This window comes from Balaenoptera ricei, chromosome 3 (assembly GCF_028023285.1).
Source record: "Balaenoptera ricei isolate mBalRic1 chromosome 3, mBalRic1.hap2, whole genome shotgun sequence".
Classification (NCBI taxonomy): domain Eukaryota; kingdom Metazoa; phylum Chordata; class Mammalia; order Artiodactyla; family Balaenopteridae; genus Balaenoptera; species Balaenoptera ricei.
Genome location: NC_082641.1, coordinates 37,245,353 through 37,254,294, shown reverse-complemented (window position 1 = coordinate 37,254,294; position 8,942 = coordinate 37,245,353). Strand labels below are relative to the sequence as shown.

General features: G+C 36.8%; 1 pseudogene; it reads right to left on the bottom strand.

Moving 5' to 3' along the window:
- Nucleotides 1-7,439: 7,439 nt before the first annotated feature.
- LOC132363590 (zinc finger CCHC domain-containing protein 17-like) lies at nt 7,440-8,229 on the bottom strand (annotated as a pseudogene).
- Between the last annotated feature and the right edge of the window lie 713 nt (nt 8,230-8,942).

Genomic DNA, 8,942 nt, shown 5'->3' with positions numbered 1-8,942 from the left:
TTTATATATGTCAGAACCCTGACAGATTTAACTGCGAAGACATAAACTAGAAATTTTGTCTTAAAACCAGAATATGGGACATAAGATTGAAAGCAGAGGTAATTTGAAATACATATACAACAGTGACTGAACAAATTCTTCAAAAAGTATATCTAAGATGTTAACTATCCTTTAGAAATTACAATTTAATAAAGCACAATTAACTGGCTCTTTGGATTAGCTGTCAGTTGTGAATATGTATATAGTATTGAAAAATGCAAATTTTTGGCATCTGATAATACAAAAATTGTTGACAATACAGCTTAAAAAATAAATTTAAATATAAATATTCCTGATTTTGAAACTGGTATAATGGTTTCGGCTAAATGTCAGTTTTGTTGCCCTGATGATTATGCGGAAATGCATTAGTGCATTTTGCTTTTTCGATCAGGAATGTTTATATCAAATGCAGTTGTTCAGTTCAGACAAGCACATTTAGATTTTGACACAGGAGATGCATTTCTTCCATCACTGCATAAAGAACACAGAACACAAACAAAAATTAATGAAGTCATTATAGCTGTCCCAGCAATTATTGCTGATCCAAAGACAAACCACAGGCTGGAAAAAGTTGGAAGATGAACATTTAGGATTTCAGCTTTTCATCTAACTAGTATAGTGAGAGCCTACGCACAATTCTGGCATGTGTAAGAAAATCAAATGTTATTTTTTCAGGAAATGAAACCCCATAAATTTGACCAGATACTCTGCCATTTGGGTTTTTTTCCCTCTAGTAAGTACTGAGGAAAATGAGAAGTTAAATTAAGAGAAGGAAAATACTATGTATACAAAGATATTCACTTTAATTTATCTGCAGTAGCTAAAGTTGGGAGAAATTCAATGCCCAACAGAGTGAAATAATGTAAGCATAGGACAATAACGGCTCATTGAACTGCCTGTACCCCAGTTCTGACCTCTTGTAAAATGCCAATAATACAGAGAAAACTATCTACTCGACTATCTAATATTCCTCTGCACCTTATACCCAAAAGTACTAAGTACTTTTATATATTCTAAATCATAATCCTCAGAACAATTCTTTGAGACAACTACTATTAACATCATTTTAACATATGATGAGTGAATTTAGAAAGACTTGGTGAGGTTATACAATGTACTCAATACAGCTCTTAAGTGATGAAACTGGAACTGCAGCCACATCTACCAAGCCCAAACACTTCCCCTAGCACATTCCTAAACTAAATATTCTCCCCCTAAACGTTCTTTTTCCCTAACTTCCTTTTTCTGCTACCTGGACAACTACATTCAAATTCTTGGCTTCATTTCCTTCCCCTAACAGTAAACTGAAATAACTCTTGTATCTTTCCTCCTCCATCATTCTCCCACTTCAAAAATCCTTATTACCTCTGTGCTTGGAAATTGAAATTGTTCTGTTTCCTGTCTCGTTGACCCCAGTCTCTGCATGTCTTCAATCCATTCTATGACTATCTCATCTTCTTCCAGCTGATCCCCTCCACTGGCTTTGTTCCCTAAACCCTAACATGTAGAGGCTGAAGTGACTTGTTTGCTGTTCAAACCCCTCTTTAGTCTGTCCTCAAACAACATGGCAAAATTTATCACCTACTGCTTTCATTTATACATTCTAATTTCCAAGTAAATTTGAAAAGGCATTGTTTTATTTACATCCTAAGTTTTTCTTCTTGTATGCTTTATTCTATTTCCTCATTCTGGAATTCTTCCTCATTTTACCCAATTCCTAATTTTCTCAGGTAAATGTAAATACCCTATAGAATAAAGATTTAAACAAATTGCAATCAAAGTCACAGTGGGTGTCTCCAAATGGTGGGTAGGATTATGTTTATTTTAAATTTTCTTTTTTATATTCTAAGTTGTATATAATGAGCATTTATTTTCATCATTTGAAAATTATGTTATTAATGACTGTCAATATACAGTGAACTGAGTAGAAATTAAAGGGAAAGGTTGACTGGAGCCATACATGTCTTCTTTTAAAAGACTTCAATGAAATCTAAAGCATATCTAAAGGCATATGTCAGTCGAGAAAGATGTGTTATAGATGTTACAATAGATCATCCTGTTGAGAGGCTCTGGAATGTAAGAAGGAAGAGTAATTGGTTTGCTTGCTTGCTGTTTGGAAGAATGCATCATGGGATACTTAGTGTGGTTAGACGGCAGGTCTAAGAATGTAGTCTGGGCACAGTGAGTTCATACATAGACTTGAGAGTAATCCAAGTGGAATAGATTTGGTTGTTCAATTATGGACACAGAAAATAATAGTGCAATTTGATTTGCACTTTATAAAATCAATAGAAAGGTGTTAGATGACATCAGAAAAGAGATGGAAGTGATGATAAACTGTGCAGTAGCACAAGGCCATTCTTGCTGCTGTGCCCTCCTGAATACAGAGCAGGGACATTTGCCTAATTATAATAGATTAAATTCACATTTGCAAATGTGGAATGAGAAACACCACGTACGGCTATCAAAAATAAATACTAGCCATTAGACTTCATAAATGATCTAGAGTAGCATATTCAAATATAAGTTTGAAATGAACAGAGGAAAGGCCACATGAGCTTTAATATCAAATTATAGACCTCTAAGAACTTCAGGAATAAGGACTGCCACTTTCATTACATGATATGGGGAGGAGCAAATCATACCTCTGAGGATAATAGGCCTTTCTCACTGGTTACTTAGTTATTTGAAAGAAGTGTAAGGAAAAGAGGACTTTCTGCATAGATGTATATACAATATATCAGAGAACAAATATATTACAATGCATTATACATTCATGAAGTTGTACCTAAAATTTTTCATTTTGTTCTCTCTACTGGTCATGGGCTCAGAAGAAAGTGGCAATATTGAATTCTATTCAGATAGTGAGTCAAGCAATTAATGTAAGAGCTAATATTGTAAAATTTATTTTAAAAACATAGGAGATAAAAAATATAAAAATCTTAGAGAAAAATACATTAGAACACAAGTAATAGTAACCATGAAAGCAAAAAGGATACATTTAATTTTATCCAAGCTTGAAACTATTCATCAAAAATTATCATTAATAAAATGAAATGGTAAGCTAGACACTGATGAAAATATTTATAATAGATACACTTGTCAAAGAGCTCTTATAAATTAATAACAAAAAGACAAACCCACACTCAGTAAATCTCACCCTTCTGTAAGTAGGAAAGAAAAAAAAAAAAAAAAAAGGCAAACCCAATTTTTCAAAATGGGCAAAACCTTGAATAGACATTCACAGAAAAACCTAAATGAATGAATGGCCAATCAGCATATAAAAAGGTACCCAACATCATTAGTCATGAGGGAAATGCAAATCAAAACCACAGTGAGATCTCACTACATACCAACCAGAAGGTCCAAAATTAAGACTAACAATATCAAGTTAGGGCAAAAATGTGGAGCAATGGAAGCATTCATATATTGTTGGTGGGAGTTTAAAAAGGTACAACCACTTTGGAAAACTGTGTGGCAGTGTCTAAGAAAGTTAAGCATCACCTATGTTATGACTCAGCAATTCCATTCCTAGGTATATTCCCAAGATCAATAAATGTATATGTCAGTCGTAAGCCCTATACAAAAATATTCACAGCAACTTTATTCATAATAAGCCCAAAATGAAAACAACACAGATGTTTATCAGCAGGAGAATGGATAAACAAATGGTGGTGTAATTTACACAAAGGATATTATGGAGAAAATAAAAGGAAAAAACTACTGATACAACTGCTACTTGAAAAATCTCAAAATATTTTGTCAAGCAAAAGCAGCAACAAAAGAGTACATACTGTATGATTTCATTTATGTGAATTCTGGAAACAAGCAAAAACATCTATGATGATAGAAATCAGAATAGTGATGGCCTCTGGTGGGGGTAAAAGATGTGGACTGACAGCAAAGAGGCACAGGAAACCTTCTGCGGCGATGGGTGTTCCATATCTTGATTTGGCTGATGAATGCATGGATGTATATATTTATACAAATTTCAGATATATACTTAAGATCTGTGCATTTTGCTGTATTTACATTGTCCCTCAACAACAACAAAATCAGAAAAAACTACTGAAGAGTGAACTTTAAGTAAACCAAGGCTTGTAAAAAAATACTAAAACAAACAAACAAACAAAAAAGATTTTAAATCCATGATCTAAATGAGAATAATGAATAGTTATACCTCACTACTTGGCCTATTTCCACCTGCTCACCACTTTTGCTTCCATCTATTCGGCAAACTTGAACAACCCTTACACAGTGGAACAGACATTAGTAAGAGGGAACTGAAGCCCAAGGGAACAGATTATTAAGTGCTGGCTTTGCCACTAACATGTTTCGTGATCTTGGGCAAGTCACTTCCTCTGGACCTCTGCTTCCTCATCAGTAATATGAGGACCAGACTAGGTAATTTCTAAGGCTACTTCCGGCTCTAACTTTCTGTATATAACTCCAAATGTGAGTTCTGCTTCTTAATACAAAGAACAGCACCAGAGTTCTATGGTGACCTAATGAAAACATTTGGCAGCATCAGCAGACCTGAAATCTGGCAGATATTTCAAAATGTTGGGCTGCCAAGAAAAGCTTACCAAGGTCAGAAGCCTATTCCACAATGATATATTGGTCATGCTAGTGTTGACAGCATCTCATATGATCCCGTCCCAAATGCTGGTAAAGTAAAGCAAGGCTATGAATGAGATCCAGGGATACCTAATTCTTTGTATGTAACCCTGTTAAGAGATTCAAGAAAAGATTTGGAAGCTGATATTAAGATCTGTTCCCAGTCCTTTGGAAAACCTTTTCAACTCATCTGAGCAAGCACTCAAGAAGGAACAAGCAACCAATGTTCTAAATAAAAGTATTCCTGTGGGCTTAAAAAAGTTAAAATACCATTAAATAAAACTCCTTTTTTTTAGGTTAGCCATTTAATTTCCAATAGTAATAATAGGTTTGAGTGTCTTGAATGACTATATAAGATGCTGATTATTCTTCTCATTTACCAGATACTAATGTCTTCTATAGATTGGAAAAGGGATAGCTTGCCCACCTCCCAAAGCTATATGAAACCAATACAAAAGTACACTGAGTTCTGAAGACAAGACACATATTTATTCATTCCTCAAGGGCATTATTTAGTACATTTCAAAAATTGACTGTCCCTGGGTAGTCTACATAATTTATCACTCATCTCCCAGATCCCTTTTAGTCCAAGGAATAACAGGACCTTCTCATTCCTAAGGCTTTCATGGTTAATGACTAAAGAATAAAGAACATTTTTAAAGCAAATCCAAAAGCGATTTCATAAAGGGCAAAGAACTGGATTTCATATTTTTCTGCTAATCACATACATTCATCCTGGAGGCATCCTAAGTGTAATAAATAATACATATATCATTTTCTGCAAGGGCTGTTTGTTTGTCTATTCATTTGTTTTGTAGTGAAAATAGCTTTCATTTTCTGGAGTATACCCTAACATCCCACTAATAAAAATGACTCCAAATGTATGAGAAAGAATAGGAGAATGGAAAAACTTAAGACAAACACCTGATGATATTTCAATGCTGTGATGCAGAAATGATGGAGAGGCACAAAACTAGATCAAAATGTGCCAAGTAAATCTGATGGTTCTTGAAGCAGGATGTATTTCAAATTAATTTAGACTTAAGTGCAGTCACTGAACAATAAAAATTATTTTGAAAAGAAGATATTTGGGGGTCTTCTCATAATTAAGCTCAAAGAAGAATGAATTCTCACCAAATAAAATATTTCCATTTCATATATCACAATATGGAATTATAACTGAGAGCCACCTTAGGAAGATGAACTGTTTTAAGTACATCCTAGTTCTATTCCCTTTGTATTACATGGAACTTTTCTTGGCTACTTCCAACTAACTTTAGAGGCTTTTGCAAATATACATTGCTTTATTCAAAAAACATGTCTAAAAACCTTACTAAAGCAGGAACTCATTCAAAGCAAATTTCTTTAAGGACTGTTTTGTTTGTCTTTTCCCCATCCTGAAGGCTGTGGGCAGTGGAAGGAAAATCTGTGTCACTTCAGAATTTAAGCGAGGTTCAAAAGCATTCTTAACACTGTCTTCCAATTGTACGCATGTGTACAAGGAAGCTTAGTATAACTTCCAGGCTTCAATCGCAAAGACTTGAATTTTTTTTCCAGAAATTATAAGATTCTCTACAAAGCCAGTGTTAGTAACAGGATAGAGATGATGAATCCTAGGAAAGTGACTGGGGCAGTAGAAGGATACCAAAAACAAGATCGCTTATTATGACTCTTAGAACAAGTAAGACTAATATGATAACAACTGCACTGATTATAATTTGCTAGCTGTTGAGGCCCCCAGAAGAACCTGAATAACAGGATGTATCATGGAATTTTCATAGTATAGCTTATTCTCATTATTTGGGGATTCCATATCTGCACATTCACCTACTCACTAAAATGTACTTATAAACCCCAACACCAATACCTGTGATGCTTTTGTAGTACTTTGTGGACATACACAGAGCTGTGAAAAATTTGAGGCATCCTACATCACATTCTCAGCTGAGGTCAACAAGACAATACTCTGCCTTCTCGTTTTAGGTGCAATGTAAACAAATATCTCTTTCATTGTCTATTTAGTACAACTTTTTTGCATTTTTGTCCTTTTTGTTGGTGATATTACTTTTTTTTTGTTTTGTGTGCCAGGAATTTAAGCAGAGACCTAAAATGGAACCAACTGACTAACACTGTAGTAAAAAGAAAATAAAGCAATGATCTTGGCTTGAGCTGTCTGGTTCAGTGGTCTGGAGGAACGTCACACACAAGCTCAGTCACTACAATCAATGGTTTTCTGGCTGTCACTTCTAACATAGTAGAATCATGTTAAGGGGAATGGAAAAAGTGAGCACCACTTCTTCCCATGTTCTCCCTCCTACTGCCAGTCTCCCTCTGTCCCTGTGTTGGATGCAGCAGAGATCACCCACCAATCAGCCCAGGGCAGGCCAACAGGGAAGGGCTAATCACTCTGTTCTGCAACTACAGCCAGACTCACCTCCAAAGCAGTACCTGTGGCTCTAGCCTGGACTCCTGTACAGGAATCTGGCTCTGGCAGTGGCAGCTAGAGAGGGTAATAGGACTCCTGCTGAATGAAGGAAGTTGGATGAATAAATGGGTGAGCTGCAGGGGTCACTTGCAAAGGGACCAGGAGTGATAAGAAAACAACTCGTTCAGGCAGATGCTTTTGATATCTATCTCCCAAACCTGTCTGCGTCACGAAGGGAAGCCATCTCCCATGGGAGAGAAGTCAGTGGGGTGGGAGGCCATATTCTCACGACTGAGTCTTTCCAGGAGCCAGGGCTTCAAGGCACAAGGCTCCTGGTTCCTTCTCTCGACCAACCCCTCTACTCTTTCCACTCTCCCTCATTGTACTTCTTCTTCTTTTTCTTCTTCTTTGCTGCCTTGCTGTCTTTTGACGCATGCCTTGCCCTCTTGCTTATATCATTCTCAGAGTCTGAGCTGTCAGAGTCAGATGACTTCCTGTCTATATGTTTCTTTTTTTTCTTTTCTTTCTTTTTCTAGAATAATTTCTCATGGGGTCAGGCTTTTCAAACTCTGCTAACTTTGCCTCTTCCTTCTCCTTTTCCTCATCAGGTATCAGAGAGTACTTGGTCCCACCTCGTTGCATGAAATAATCCTTTGCAAAGTGGCCTTTACAGCCACACTTCTTGAAGGTAGTGTTCAGGACAGCCTCAAGGGTGATCTTCTGCCCAGTGTAATCCTGGAAGGCCACCTCTCTTCTTGCTCAGTGATAACACTGTTGGGGGTCAAGGTCCTTCCCAGTCCCTTGGTTGACAACCTTCATGGAGAAGAATACTTTTATCCTATCATTTTTCATCTCTCAGCCACTAAGCTTCACCCACACTTTGTCTCCAACATCTACTATCTCAGAGGGCTTACCTATGTGACAGGATGACATGTGAGCTCCATGGACCAGACCTTGCTCCCAACAGCCTGGGATTTTGATAAAGTCTCCATAGTCTGTCACCATAGCAACCTCTCCTTGGAAAATAGTGTAGGGAGAAGGCAAGTTCTCCATGGTCTTGGGTCTTCTTGAATTCATCCTTAATGTTCTGTGGTTCCTCCATTTCTCTTCTGCTAAAGCTAATTCAAGTGTCTTGGTGTCAGCGTCAGGTCTCCCAGCTGCAGCATTGCTCAAAACACCCTGATATTGCTTCTTAAAATGCCTTCCAAGCATGTGCTGAAGTGTCGTCTGGTGCTCCTAAGCACAAGAAGGGTGTTATATGCCTTACAGAGAAAATAAGTGTGTTAAATAAGCTTCATAAAGACATGAGTTATAGTTCTATAGCCAGTGAGTTCAATGTTAATGAAATAACAATATATATTAAATTAGGGACAGGACAGGAATAAAGATGCAGATGTAGAGAATGGACTTGAGGACACAGGGAGGGGGAAGGGTAAGGTGGGACGAAGTGAGAGAGTGACATGGACTAATATATACTACCAAATGTAAAATAGATAGCTAGTGGGAAGCAGCCACATAGCACAGGGAGATCAGCTTGGTACTTTGTGAGCACCTAGAGGGGTGGGATAGGGAGGGTGGGAGGGAGACGCAAGAGGGAGGAGATATGGGGATATATGTATATGTATAGCTGTTTCACTTTGTTATAAAGCAGAAACTAACAAACCTTTGTAAAGCAATTATACTCCAATAAAGATGGTTTAAAAAATTAGGTATTTTTATATAGAAACATACATAAAACAATGATATGTATTGCTTATTTGATGAAAATGTTGCGAGCAGAAGCTCACAGGAACTTACTCCCATATTTCTCCTAGGAGCAATGATTGAGTATTCATTAATTCAGTGTTTGCAAACACTTTTT